Source organism: Carettochelys insculpta, chromosome 3, assembly GCF_033958435.1.
Source record: "Carettochelys insculpta isolate YL-2023 chromosome 3, ASM3395843v1, whole genome shotgun sequence".
In the NCBI taxonomy this organism is placed as follows: domain Eukaryota; kingdom Metazoa; phylum Chordata; order Testudines; family Carettochelyidae; genus Carettochelys; species Carettochelys insculpta.
The window spans coordinates 139,941,010-139,956,191 of NC_134139.1; the positions used below are offsets into that span (position 1 = coordinate 139,941,010).

A 15,182-nucleotide genomic window follows, 5' to 3' on the forward strand; every position below is an offset into this window, starting at 1 on the left:
CTCACTACAATATTAAAATACTTGTATATGCCAAGAACAGTTCTTTTGTAGAGCAAAATGGCTGGTTTATAGTGCCTCTCGCAACCCCAGTTCCCCCCAAAACTAGGAAAACTACCTCACTCTTAGATTTTCTTCTTCTAAATTAATTTTATTCCTTCATGTCCCAGAAGACCCTTTTTAGCATGTCTGCCTACTTAAGTGGCTTATTCTCTGAAGATTTCCTAGATTCCATAAATTCTATAATTTGGAAGGGAACTATTACAGGCTTAAGTTAAATTTTCTCTCTTTCATATAGTAAGGGAGTCATTATTTCAAGGAGGCAGTGCTGTCTACTGAGACAACAGGAGATCTGGGCTTTGTTCAGTTCTACAACCGCCCTTCCGACTTCACACAAGCTTCTGAACTGCTCCCTGCATCTATTTCCCTATCTGTAAAGTGGCCATGATAATACCTACCAATCTTAAAGGAGCACTTTGAGAGGCAAAAGGAAAAGGTGCTGTATTACTGCCTGGTGGCAGGTTTATACAGAACAGGACATTCACAGGATAACTGACAGTAAATAAGGCATGCCGTACAAAGTAGGATGTAGAATTCCATTTAATTGATTAACCGGTTAAACACTAGGTTTAACTGGTTAACCAATTAAACAAGTTGCGGGGCAGCAGCTGGGGACCGGGCTGCTCCATCCTGGCCAGAGCAGCCTCTGACCACAGCCTCCCCAGCTGCCTTTCCCCTCTGGGGCCACCATGGATGGGGCTACTCAAGCACAGCTGGAGCGCCCCTGCCCATGGTGACCCTGCAGGGTTAGAGCAACCCCTGCCCTCAGCAGGTGGGGGCTGCTCTAACCCATACCAGTTAAACGTAACTGGTATCATAGAATCATAGAATAGTAGAACAATAGAGCTGGAAGAGACCTGAAAAAGCTATCCAGTCCAGTCCCCTGCCCTAGGCAAGACCAGACGCATCAGATCAGCCCAACCAGGGCTTTGTCAAGGTAAGACTTAAACACCTTCAGGGATGGAGACTCCACTACTTCCCTGGGTAGACCATTCCAATGCTTCACCACCCTCCTAGTGAAAAAGGTTTTTCCTAATGTTCAACCTGGACCTTCCCAACCACAACTTGAGGCCATTGTTCCATGTTCTGCCATCCGTGACCACTGTGAACAGCCTCTCTCCAGCCTCTTTGTAACTTCCCTTCAGTCCCAATTCCCTCAACCTTTCTTCATAGGTCATATGCTCCAGCCCCCTAATTATTTTGGTCACTCTCCGCTGGACCCTCTCCAGTGTATCCACATCCTTCCTATAACTGGGGGCTCAGAACTGGAGACAGTACTCCAGATGCGACCTCACCAAAGCCGAATAAAGAGGAACAATCACTTCTTTGGATCTACTGGTAACACTCCTCTTGATGCAACCTAATATGCCATTAGCCTTCTTGGCTACAATGGCACACTGTAGACTCATGTCCAGCTTCTCATCCACTACAACTCCCAGGTTCTTTTCTGCAGAACTACTACTGAACCAGTTGGACTGCAGCCTGTAACAATCCTTGGGATTCTTCCGGCCCAAGTGCAGGACTCTGCACTTATCCTTATTGAACTTCATCAGATTTCTTGCAGCCCAGTCTTCCAATTTGTCTAAGTCACTCTGGACCCTGTCCCTACCCTCCAGCATATCTACCACTCCCCCTAGCTTAGTGTCATCCACAAACTTGCTGAGGGTTCAATCCAACCCCTCATCCAGGTCATTGATAAATACGTTGAACAGAACAGGACCCAGAACCAAACCTTGGGGCACTCCACTAGAAACCAACCACCATCCCGACATCGAGCCGTTGACCAGTACCCGCTGGGCCCAACCTTCTACCAGCTGTCTATCCATCTTACCATCCATTTATCCAATCCACATTCCATGAACTTGCTGACAAGAATATTGTGGGAGACCGTATCGAAAGCTTTGTTAAAGTCAAGATAAATCACATCCATTGATTTTTTTTCCCCTATCCACAGAGCCAGTTATCTCATCATAGAAATTAATCAGATTGGTCAGGCATGATTTGCCCTTCATAAATCCATGCTGACTATTCCCGATCACTTTCCCCTTCTCCAAGTGCCTCGAAATGACTTCCTTGAGGAGCCCCTCCATGATTTTTCCAGGGACTGATGTAAGACTGACCAGCCTATAGTTCCCTGGATCATCCTTCTTCCCTTTTTTAAAGATGGGCACTACATTTGCCTTTTTCCAGTCATCCGGGATCTCTCCCGATCTCCACGACTTTTCAAAGATAATGGCCAAGGGCTTGTCAACAACATACGCCAACTCCCTCAGAACCCTCAGATGAATTAGGTCCGGGCCCGTGGATTTATGTACGTTTAGCTTTTTTAGATAGCTCCTAACCTGTTCTTTCCCCACCAAAGGCTGTCCACCTTCATCCCACAGTGCATCACTTATCGCATTAGTCTGTGAGCTGTCCTTGTCCGTGAAGACAGAGGCAAAGAAAGCATTAAGTACTTCAGCTTTCCCTCAATCATCTGTCACTGGGTTACCACCCTCATCCAGTAGGGACCCACACCCTCTCTAATCACCTTCTTCTTGCTAACATGCCTGTAGAAACTTTTCTTGTTACCCTTCACATTCCTCGCGAGTCGCAATTCCAGTTGCGCTTTCGCCTTCCTGATAACTGCCCTACATTCTCAAGCTATACATTTATATCCCTCCCTAGACATCTGTCCAAGTTTCCACTTTTTGTAAGCTCCCTTTTTGTGCCTAAGTTTGCGAAGGATTTCCCCAGTAAGCCAGTCTCGTCTCCTACCATATTTACTTCTCTTGCTGCGCATTGGGACGGTTTCTTTCTGCACCTTAAATAGGGCTTCATTAAAATACTGCCAGTTTTCCTGGACTCCTTTTCACTTCGTGGTAGCATCCCAGTGGATTCTGCCCATCAGCTTCCTGAAGGAGTCAAAGTCTGCTTTTCTGAAGTTCAAGGTGTGTAATTTGCTGCTCTCTTTCCTTGCTTTGATCAGGATCCTGAAGTCTACCATCTCACGATCACTGCTTCCCAGGTTGTTACCCACCTCTGCCTTCCCTATTAGTTCCTCCCTGTTTGTGAGCAGCAGGTTGAGCTGTGCACGACCTCTGGTCATGTCCTTCAGCACTTGTACCAAGAAGTGATCCCCAACATTCTCCAGAAGCTTCCTGGACTGCTTGTGTACTGCCATATTGGTCTCCCAACAGATGTCAGGGTAATTAAAGTCCCCCATGATAACAAGAGCCTGCGATCTGGAAACTTCTCTCAGTTGTCCAAAAAGAGCCTCATCTACCTCATCATCCTGGTTTGGTGGCCTGTAGCAGACACCAATCACCACATCTCCACTGCTGCCTACGTCACTAAGCTTGACCCATAGATTCTCAACAGGCTTTTTCCCTCTATGTACTGGAGTTACAAGTAATCCTAGTGCTCTCTTACATACAGTGCAACTCCTCCTCCTTTTCTCCCTTGCCTGTTCTTCCTGAAGAATTTATACCCTTTCATGACAGCGCTCCAGTCATGCAAGTCATCCCACCAAGTCTCTGTTATCCTAATCAAGTCATAGTTCTTGGACTGGGCCAGCGCTTCTAATTCCTCCTGCTTGTTACCCAGGCTTCTGGCATTGGTGTACAAACACCTTAGATAACCAGGCGATCTCCCCGCCCTCTCTACTCGAACCAGGAGTCCACTTTTGTTGTACATTCCTCTTTGCATTTCTTCCCAATCTCCAAGTTCCTTTCTCCCCTCAGGGTTTTGGTCGCTGTCCCCCAGTGAACCTAGTTTAAAGCTCTCCTCACTAACTTTGCAAGCCTAATTGCGAAAACGCTCCTTCCTCTCTCAGTTAGGTGGACCCAATGTCTTCCCAATAATCCTTGTGCCCAGAACAGCGTCCCATGATCAAAGAATCCAAAGCCCTCTCTCCAACACCACCTGCATAACCATGCATTTACTTCCTCGATACAATGGTCCCTACCTAGCCCTTTCCCTTTTAACATCCCTAATAAAAAAAAAAAAAAAAATCCCTGGCCTGTGAAGTCCACAGTCCAGAGAAGCATAAGCTTGGAAAATCAAGTATGAGGAAGTGCAAAACGAATGTAGTGTGCCTACTCTAGGTGGATTGCTTAATGGAACAGATGGGTTTTTCGGAGAGTTTTTGAAGAAGGAACACGAGTGTTCTTAGCACATATTAGTTAGCAGTCTGTTAAAGTGTAAGGCTTAGCTTACAGTGGACAAAGTTAAGAGTTGCAGAAGAGGACAGTGAGATCAACTTTGAAGAAGTGCAGGGAATAAGGAGTGCCAGGATTTCTGTGGAGGAATGTAGGAGGAAGTAAGGCCATAGACCTAATAAGGGACAGGCCAATGTGTATATAGCACATGCCTCAGTTTCTTAGAAATGGCATGGCAGAGCACTGAAAAAAATTTTGTAATCTTGGACCATTTCTCAAGCACTGGTTACTGTGCCTGTGCTGTAAATGTGAACTTTCATCTAAGTAAGGCAGGATACTGTAGGTGTCTGGAAGTGATAAAGACCTTTCTCAAAGATGACTGAGATTTACTCTGTAATGTTGCTAAAGTATTTGCAAGTGCGCATTTAGCATCATTACAAAATCTTCGTGACCAGAGAAATGTTACATCCCGATCTCTGTTGACACAAAAGATTGCCTACTGATAATTGCTTTGCTTAAGTGTCTGATCATGTGCCAGAGATGAGAGCATTCTATGTTAGGTCATCTTTAATTATGCATGTACCACCTGTCAGCTCTAAATCAGTTTTCTCCTTGGATTTAGCTTAGGGAAAAGGAGAGATCTTTCATCCAGAGAAATAGACAGAAACGATATCTGTATATTAGAGTTCTAAAGGAATCCTCTTGACCCTCCCTGATCATTAAAAAGCTGATAGTACATTCAAAAATATTTGAAATGTTGCTGAGCTATATGGTGGTGATTTTCAGGGAGAGAGGATTTGGGTCCATTTGCTGCATTTCTTAATTTTTCCTTTTCAACCCTTCATATGCAGAGTAGGCAGAGATATGGAGTGTGCAGGAAATATATTAATGAATTGGTGACAGTGTAGTTAAGGTTCTGTTAATCATTGAGTCAAAAGCCTCTACCTTCCAGTTTTATTATTAATTTAGCTCTAACACTGGAGTTCTAAAATCGTGCTTTAAAGCTGGGCTGCGCCTAACATCCAGAAGACAGAAAAATGAGGAACGTTTATGGGGCTTTGCAGTAGAAGTGTGACTGTGGAAGAGGAACTTGAGCAAAGAGACAGTGGAGTCCTGGAGACTGAGATTAGGAGATTGATTGATGTATAAATTATATGACATTACAGTACCTGCTTATAGACTTCTCTTACAGTACTTTAGAGCTGAAACTTTTCCTACTTTGTGTTGCGGAAACATGAATTCTCTGGAAAGTTTGAAAGCATTTTAGCAGGAAGTTTGGGTTGTTTAGTTTTCAGTGGTTTCGGTTTTTTTGTTGTTTTTGTTACAGAAATGCATATAACAAATCTGCTATTTTATGTTCAATATATTCTGTGGGGAGTTCTCTGCTCTTAATTCCCATTCAGGTGGTTTTACATAGTATGGTTTTAAGCGAGTCGAGTTCTCATCCTTCTCCAAACAGTTGATGAATGGGAAGGGACTTTCAGAGGTCTTTTAGTCCAGTCCCCTGTACTTAAGATAGGACTTTTAAACCACTCCAACAGGTGTTTGTCTGACCTGCTCTTACAAATCTTGAACAACAGAGATTCCACACCCTCCTTAAGCAGTTTATTCTGGTGCTTAATCACTCTGAGAGATGTGGATTTTTTTCTAATATCCAACCTGACCTATGCAACGGAACAATTTTTCTCCCTCCTCCTTGCAATAATCTTTTAGGAACTTGAAAACTATGATCATGTCCCCCTCTTCTGTGTCTTCTCCAGACTAAACAAATCCGGTTCTTTCAATTATCCATCATAGATCATGTTTTCTAGACCCTTCATAATTTTTGTCGCTCTTTGCTAGACTTTCTCTAATTTGTCCACCTCTTTCATGAAATGTGGTATCCAGAACTCAACACAGTGCTTAAATTGAGGCCTAATTAGTGTGGAGTAGCATGGAAGCATTACTTCTTGTGTCTTGTATACAAAACACCTGTTAATTCATCCCAGAATGGCATCTGGCTTTTTTGCAATAGTATTACATTGTTGACTTGTATTTAGTTGTGATTCTGTATAACTAGAGCCTTGCGTGGCTATGAATGTCTACTTGTGGATGCAGTTATCCTCAGATAGACATCAGTATCCACTGATCTGCAAAGCTCCCAAGAGACACTGGCTAATGGAGAGGAGTGTTATCCTATTGCTCCCAGAAGCCTACACTATGCACTAGCAACTCCTCCTGGCAATACAGATGTCCTACCCCCAGCCCTGCCACCAGTGAGGCTGTACAACTCCCTGTAGGAGATGCCACACCCAGTGAGGTACAACTGCAAGGCAGGAAGGAGCTGCCATTGTGAGGCGCTGGCTACTGGGAACAACGGGACCATGTTCCTCTCCATTGGCTGCCTTGTCTCTTGGGAATAGAGCCTTGCGGATCAGTGGATGCTAATGTCTTTCCATGGATATCCTTATCCACACAGGGCTCAAACTATGACCCCTTTTTGCAGTGGTCTTCTTAGGCAGTCTTCTCTCATTTAGTATCTATGCAACTGATTTGTTTCTTCCTAAGCAGAGTACTTTACATTTGTCCTTCTTTCATCCTGTTTTCTTCCAACCCATTTTTCCAGTTTGTCCAGATCACCTTGAATTTTAATCCTGTCCTCCAAAGCACTTGCAATCCATTCCAGCTTGATTTCATCTATAAACTTTATAAACCTACTCTCTATGCCTTTATCCAAGTTATTTATCATGTTATTGAATAGAACCAAACTCAAATCTCTGCTGGGACCCCCCTTGATATGCCCTTCCAGCTCTGATAACTATTGTCTGGGAACAGTTTCCCAACCAGATGTGCGCATATATTATTGTAGCTCCATCTAGGTCAGGGGTGAGCAATGAAAATAGCAAGAAGAGCCTCTTTTTTTTTTTAATTTGGTAAAAACTCAATAATTCAAGAGCCGTAATGCATGTGAATATGAGATGATCCTTAATAAATAACGTCAAATCATACCATTTTGTAACCCCTATTTTAAGAACAGCACGCACAGACAATAATTTGAAATGCGAGGGCTGTTTAGTGCAGGATAGTCGCAAACATTACATATTCTGTTTCCTCTCACTTTCCATGTGTGTGTGTTTGTACCACTGTCTTCCTGACTTTCACTCCCAAACCTACTTTAATTATCCCAATTTTACTTCACGTTTAATTTCAGTTTTCATTCTTAAAATGTGTGTTCCCCTTCACAGCAGGAATGCCTCAAGCGTCCTTTTCCTTTTCAAAATCAAGACTTTATTAGCAACACGATTAAAACACAGATGCAGTATCATATCCCACAATGCACTGCACATATTAAAGGGGGAGTCATCCATTTTGAGATTACATATGGTTTACTATTTAAATATGAGTTGTTTATTGTTAGGTGTTTAGACATTCACCATTTATCAAAAATAATTAGGAGAGGTGTTTTGTTTTTTTTTACTTTGCAATTATAAAGTCAGGAGCCACAAAAGTCCTCAAAGAGCCGCAAGTGGCTGTGGATATGCAGGTTGCAGAACCTGTTCTAGGTGATATTTTCTTAATTTGTTTAAGAAGGTCATGCAAGACAATATCAAAAGTCTGACTAAAATCAAGATACCCCACATAAGATTTAGAGGGTTTTATACTGCCACTCATCATCACAGTATCTAAGCACATTCTGCATAACAAAGTGGCAATAGTACACTCTCTAATGGACTTTGTGCAGTCTGTGGTCGTATAATCTCTCTCTCTGTCACTCACACTCTCTCTCTCTCTCTCTCTCTCTCTCTCTCTCTCTCTGTCATCTCTTTTCTGGGATTTGGCTTTACTGCTGCTCCAATCACCTCTTCAGACTTTGGAAAGTAATCAGCATTGGAGAGATTGACTTACTAATGCTGACATAAGTAGTATCTCAGTGCAGTAAAACAACTATCGAATGTCCGCAGTGGGCATTGATGATGGTCATTACAGCATTGCTGTTAGCATTCCATTACGCTTTTACTGGTACATCTCAGCTGCATAGGTATTTTGGGTAGTGTTCTCTGTTGTTGAGCCATAGGGTTGGGTTCCTCTTCTCTGGTGTAGGGAAGTGCAAATTGCCACCTTGGTTTTCCTGGAGAAGAGAAGCTTTAATCATCACACAGAGCTTCACAGGTGGTGCACCCTTCAAGCTGCTGTAACAATTTCTGGGAGATACACTTCTAGGCTCTACCTTTTAGCAGATGGGAAGCTGTAAGCACTTTGTACCCATCCATTTTTCCTCTCTTTTCCAGCAGGACATTTTACTGCTGGGATGCTATGCAGATAACTTCATTGGTGGACACTCAGTTAACTATCTCCTCGTTTTAATATGTGTGTGCTACAGCTGTGTTATTTCTTTTTCTTAATGAGAGAAACTAAACCTGAATTCTGTTCCTGTTTGGTGGTAGTGGTTTTGATTCTTATACGGATGTTCAGGTTGACATAGTATGAATGACTCCTTTCTAATTTTCTCTTGCACAGACCGTGGTCCTAAAAGAAATACTGTAAGTAACTTGCTCTGTTTCACTGAGTTTGGTTTTTCACATATGTAGAAAGTTTATTCTACTTTGTATTCAAATGTTCATTCCTTAAGATAATTAGCTTGCTGTGTACATAGATTTGACCTGTTGGTATTGATATTGTTCTGAGTTGGTTTGATAGCCAGTTGTTACAAGTGTTCATTGCGCTATTCATAAGTGATATGCATTTGTCTACATAACTCATAATATAAAAATCAAATGGATTTAAAACTGGCTAATTTATGCTTCTCAAAATTCAGTTGCATTTGCTATATTTCTCAATTTTTAGGCCAATATTAAGGGTTTCTTTTTTCCTAAAAATGTGGTTTAGAAATTATCTGTTTAAAGTAGCGAATCCACTGATGAATAAAGAAGACTGGAAAATGATAAACCTTTTCTTAGTGCCCTACAGAGTGATGCTTTTGGATAGTAGATGTGTGCCAAATACTTCAGAATTCTGAGTATCTGCCTAACCACAGGTAGAGTGAATATTTTCCTGCCTCTTTACTCTTTGCTCTGCCGCCAGACACAGGACAGTAAACTCTTTCATATTTGCAGCCCGGGGACCACGAGGTTGACAGATGTTTAAATACGCTAGATAACAAAGTTCAGCTCCCCTACCCTCAAGTGCCGGCTCCTACTCAACAGCTGCCCCATTACTTTGCTGGTGGGGAGCCATTTGTGGGACTTGGGCATGGATGCACTGCACAGGGAGCTGCTGTTGGTGGTGGGCAGTGGGTGGGAAGCCACTCTGGGGTGGCTCCTGTGCGACCACTCAGGAAGCTACTCGAGGCAACGGGCAGGAGAACGGAGGAGCTACCAGCTGCACACACACTCAAGAGGCTGCCAGAGTAAGAAGAGGATGGCTGGGACAGGACGGAATGCTGATTAGTTGAGAATTCTAGTTGCTTGAGTACCAGATAAAACTGAATTTACTGTACTTGAATCTTTACTCTTCAGTTTCTTAGAAGAGACTTATTTTAAAGACCTGTTTATTATATTTTTATGGTATTATTTTCATGCTGGTGAAATCTGCTCAGCAGATATTACTAAAACCTGTATCTTTCCTTTGTCCCATCTGTTTTAAATGATGCAGGTTTTTCAGATTGTCTTCTGTATGTTTATGGTGTACTTAGCATCTTGGGTTGGGCTTTTAGGCACTACTGTACTATCAATAAATAATAAGCCCTGTATTATTTACAGGACAGGTTACTGACAGAATAAGCATCTTGCATTGAATTTTTCTTGGCTTTTAACAGCATGGGTATTTGACATCAGTCTTTTTTCAAAGAACAGAATTGACTTCCATAGTTTTTTCATATACTACTTTATCATAGGATTGTTTGTTTATCCTGAATTACTAGTGATGACTTTTTTTATTGAAATCATTTATAGTGAGATGCATGAGAATTACGGGGATTTCAGATTTTGGAACTTTCAAATCACAACAGCATCTTTTTAAGATTCTGGTACATTTTGTTATGCTAGTGTTGGAATTAGTATTACATGTTTAGATTGATTTCACCATAAGAAGGGCATACTACTGGAAATAGGAGTACTGCTTCATCCCTCTGAATTATACGCTGAGTTGACAATTTAGTTCAACCAAACAAAACAGCAGAAATGTAGCACTTTAAAGACTAACAAAATGATTTATTCAGTGATAAGCTTTCATGGGACAGACCCACTTAGCTTTTAGTTTCTGTTCTATGCAGTTCTTCCAGCACTCTTGAAGAAGGGTGATCCAGGCTAGGGTTCTAAACACTGGGACTGCATTCAGTTCTTCTGTGTGCCCCAGACGTTGTGTGTGACCTTATGAGAGTTATTCTTGGTGCCTCAGTTTTTCATCTGTGAAATGGGGATTTAGTAGCTTTCTGCCACACAGGCTGTTATGAGAATTAAGCCATTAGAGAGAATGAGATGTTCAGATACTACAGTGAAGAGAGGCACATAAGAGCCTCAGCTAGACTTTGCAGTTTCTCCAGGGAAGGACAGTTGTCAAAAGAGCGCTGTAGAAGCAATGGTGGTAAGTAAATACAACCTTGCAATGTTCAGGTGGGCAATAAGAGCAGGAAAAGTGGTTTCTTTTGCACTGTGGTTGCAATGCATTTGTAGAGTGATTTCAAGGAAACCTCTCAGTAACAGGAAACTGTTACTGCAGGCATTCGATGAATAAGCTGTGTAGCTTCACTTTGGTCCGTTTGCCTCGTTCAGAAGGCTGCTTAGTAAATATAAGACCATGTCCAAAATTAGTGCAATTTACTGTCTTTTCCCACTGTTAATTTGTTAGTAATTTGTATCTCATAAAATGGAAAGGAAAAGCAGAAAAATACCAGAATGGATTGCCAGAGTTTAATAGCATTAATAAAACAAGGCATTTGACTTGGTAGTGACCAGTGCTTTTTTTATGCCGTTACTTGCCAATACTAAGTACCAGCACCTTGGCAGCCCCAGCTGCAGGATTGGCTGGAACTGGAGAAGATACTGGCTGAGTAAAAAAAAAAAAAAAAAAAAAAAAAAAAAAAAAAGCACTGGTGGTGATACACCCTGTTCAGTAGCAGATCTGTTTGTTTTAAAAACAATCCCTCTAAGTTTCAGGACAGATGTTCTCATCACAAATACTGCCAGCTGGCTCCAATTGGTAGCCAAAGAAAATACATGGGTTTGGAGACACAGGTACCTACTTACCGTTGTTGGTCTGTCCATGCAGGGTTTGAGTACACCTGCAGCACAGCGTGGGGATGCTTTCAGTGCTTATGCTGTATCTGAGAATCCTAGAACTTCTGCCTCCACGATTCACGATCTTAGTGCAGCATCTTAGGAGAGCAGTGAGAACTCTCATGCTTTTATATGCAAGTGATTGCCAGTTCATATCACATCTCATTTGTCTGAGAGCTACATACTTCTGTAAATGCAGTAATATTAGTAGAGCAGTGGAAATTCTCCTGTGAAAGTGGCCATAGGTTTGAATTCTATCTTATCTGTCACACAGTAGGTGAATGATCCCTGATAACTTCCATAAACATTGCTTACACTTAAATGTAGCAACTTTTTCTGCAACATAATCTCTTTCCCCTCAGAATTCTATGCAAATCAGTTGGTTTTAATTTCTTTTCCCAGTTACTTAAGTTTTGTTACATTACTTGAATAGCATCCTGTTGTTGCATATGATATATGAAACAATGTGTATTATATGCCTCTCTTCTTAGCAAAATATTGGAGTGATGGTTGGCATCTTTAGTTTTCGGAAAGAATTAATTGGCATGTTGAATTACATAGTTAAATCTAATCACCTAAGTCGGTATTTTCTAGTTGTCTGTACGTTAGCAGCTAGTGCCGGTTTTTTGGAATCTAGCATATGATTAATTACTACAGTAAAAAAAAGAACATTCATAAAAATATGCATGATGAAATTAGGGCTACAGTATCTCATTTGTTAACTTAGATATCAGTTTCTCTCTCATACCATACTTCATGATGAATTTAATACATGGTAATGTTCATGAAGAGGCAGGTACTTTTAATATTGAGCCTATCAAGCTGATTTCATAATAAACATACTCATAACTTTCTCATGTCTCCATATCCATTAATCCTCATGCTGCTGGATATAAATCACCTTTAGAATAAAACTGTGAAAATTTTGAATGTTGCTGTTCAAATTATGATCGAGTACTAATCTAATCTTTTTTTCCTTGAGTGTTATGCATTGCTAGGTATACCTGTCTGTTATCCAGAATATTTAAATATCCGGCAACCTTCTGGTTCTGGGGCTGCCAGATGCGAAAGGGTTTACTGTAAAAGAAATAAATAGCTTTAATACTGTATATGCTTCTAGGCATGTGAGTATGTTAAAAAAAAAAAAGGTTTTGAAAAGCAAAGTAAGGGAGATATTCACTAATTTGTACTAAATAACATCATTCTTTTTCACCATAATCATAACCTATTACAATCTGTTCCATTAATAACACTGACTTGAAATATACCTTTTCCTTTGTTTTCATAACTTCTTTGCTTGTTTACAGTACTGTCCACTGTGCCTGGCATAAGTTTTTTCAGGCATAAAAAGACAAGGTCACTGGAAATCAGATCTTTGGGCCAATATCTATCAGTAGAGCAGCACACATTTACATGAGTGGTTATGGCCTTTTGTTTCTTAGGAGTTTATATATCAAACATCCTCATTCTTACCTAGAACGGTAATTCTTATATTTATGGCTCACAGGCAGTGGAAAAAATATCCCCTGCCTGTTCTTAAAGTAACCATATGGATATGTGGATATGCTGACCTGATTGTGACTTCTGATTAATATGAAGAAACTGATTCTGTGTCTACAGAAGTTACAATCTTAGTAACATAATACATAAAAGATGTAGTCATAAGGAAGTATTTGTATTACAGCCTGCCTTGGATTTGCTTGAGATGTACATATTTCATACATGTGAAGGAAAAAAGGAGATTTAAACCCTTTTATACTCCAAACTGCTTGCTCTCTTTTCATTTAGATTGAGAGACAAGATTGTTGCTGATTACCAGAAGTTGCCAAGTGAGTTGGTCCTGGTGGCAAGAGAAATGACTTAGAGCTCTTGCCATCAGTGGGGTGCCTTGATTGCCCCTTCAGCTGCTGTTTGTATTACACAGTGTAGTTAATATTAATTGGGAATATATCTGAATTAGTTTAATTTAAAATGCAACTCAGAGCTTTATAGCTTCCACGCTTTATACATGAACATGTCAATCTCTGATGGAACAACAGAGATTTATTTCACTCCAAATTACCTATATTGTAGAATTATGAATCCACTTGTCTTCATCCTCATAGGGATTGACCCTGCTGGATGATGAGCTCCTTCAATTCTTGCTGAAATCAATGAAAGTCGAAGGCAGTCAGCATCTTGCCAAATCAGATCCGTAATGTGCCATTGCAGGTTAGCCTGTCGTGTGAATTTCACAGCACTTTTTACTGCAGAGAAAGCTTGTAATGTTGTATCCAGTAATCATAATGGCTTCCCATTCAGGAAAGAGTTAGGCACATGTTTAGGAACCAGTGGTTTTGGTTTTCCTTATTAGAACTAACACTGTGTAAATACCCTGCTCTTTACCATTACAGTTGCTCACCTGTACCTGTCAGGATCTAACCCCTTGTTGTTTTCATCTCTGTTCAGTCCTTTCGAGTTTTTCCCCCTCATGGTCCTCTGCCACATGCATAACTACTAAACTGTCATACCTATCCCCAGGACAGGATCAAGCAGAGTTTAACCCTCCTAAATGCAAAATCTCTACTCCTTTTTTTCCCTCTTGGTGTCTTTTAAATTTCTGTAGTTCATCTTTGTGTTACAGAGGCACCTAAGATCCCTAGCCTTTGCAAATAGAGATATTTGCAGGAAAGGTGCACAAAAAGAATGAAAATCTAGTCATTTTCACAAGCTCAGGCCTGGTCTATATTACAAAGTTAAGGCAGCTAAACTACAGGTTGAACCTCTCTAATCTGGCGTCCTCGAGACCTGACCAGTGCTGAATAAGAGAATTTGCTAGATCATGGGAGGTCAATATTGTCTAACAGGATTACCAATACTTCCACTGCTTACTGGACTCTTAGAAAACATTTAGGGGTAAATTACAGCTAAATAATAGCACTGAACACTGAGAGCCAGGACTGGCAGCTGTAAACAAACTTTATGGGACCAAGGGAAACTTGGCCACACCAATGACAGGTAGTCAGATAGCTAACTAAAATCATCATGGTGTATGGATGTTACTGGATGAGAGAGTGCCGGATTAGAGAGGTTCAATCTGAACATTGTTTTGGGCTGTCACAATGCTCTGATTTTCATCCTCTGGGTATAAGAGACTCTGCCTTGGAATGTTTTGAAAAAATTCATTCTCTGGGTAAAAAAGGACAATGTCAACTGTAAGCAATTCAAGAAGACAACGCAGGTCTTAGCTGCAAGATTGAAATGTAAGGAAAACTCCTTATTGGGAGAAAATGATGTGGATGAAGATGTGTATATGGATGAGAGGATCGACTGGTTAGTTAATTAAATAATTCACTGTGCAATGCATTATTCTTCAAGACACTCTCTCTGTGCCTCTTAGTGTAAGTGTGGTTTGACAAATAAATTCCCAAAATGTTTGCTGTGTTGAGGGCTTCTAGGGGAAATCCTTAACTAATCCTTATGACCTGTTTCATTAGCTAGGTTTAGAATCTACCACTCAAGTATACAATACGGAAGGGTGAAGTAAGAGGAATCTCGATCTGCCAGTTGCAACCGACTGTCTCTTTTTTTTCTGTTATTGCATAGTACATGCCCCTTATTTTGGAACAACATGGCCACAGACCCAATATCTATTCCCTATATCCAAAGGGAGCCTCAAACTTTTATTCTGTCTTGGGCATTTTCAGTGCCGCAAATACCACACTATAGCTGTGTCTACACGTGCATGCTACTT

The 15,182-nt window shown here is 40.9% G+C and overlaps 1 protein-coding gene across 6 annotated transcripts in view; it reads left to right on the plus strand.

Moving 5' to 3' along the window:
- BACH2 (BACH transcriptional regulator 2) overlaps nucleotides 1-15,182 on the plus strand; it is a 306,097-nt gene that overhangs the window by 190,478 nt on the left and 100,437 nt on the right. The window lies entirely within an intron of this gene.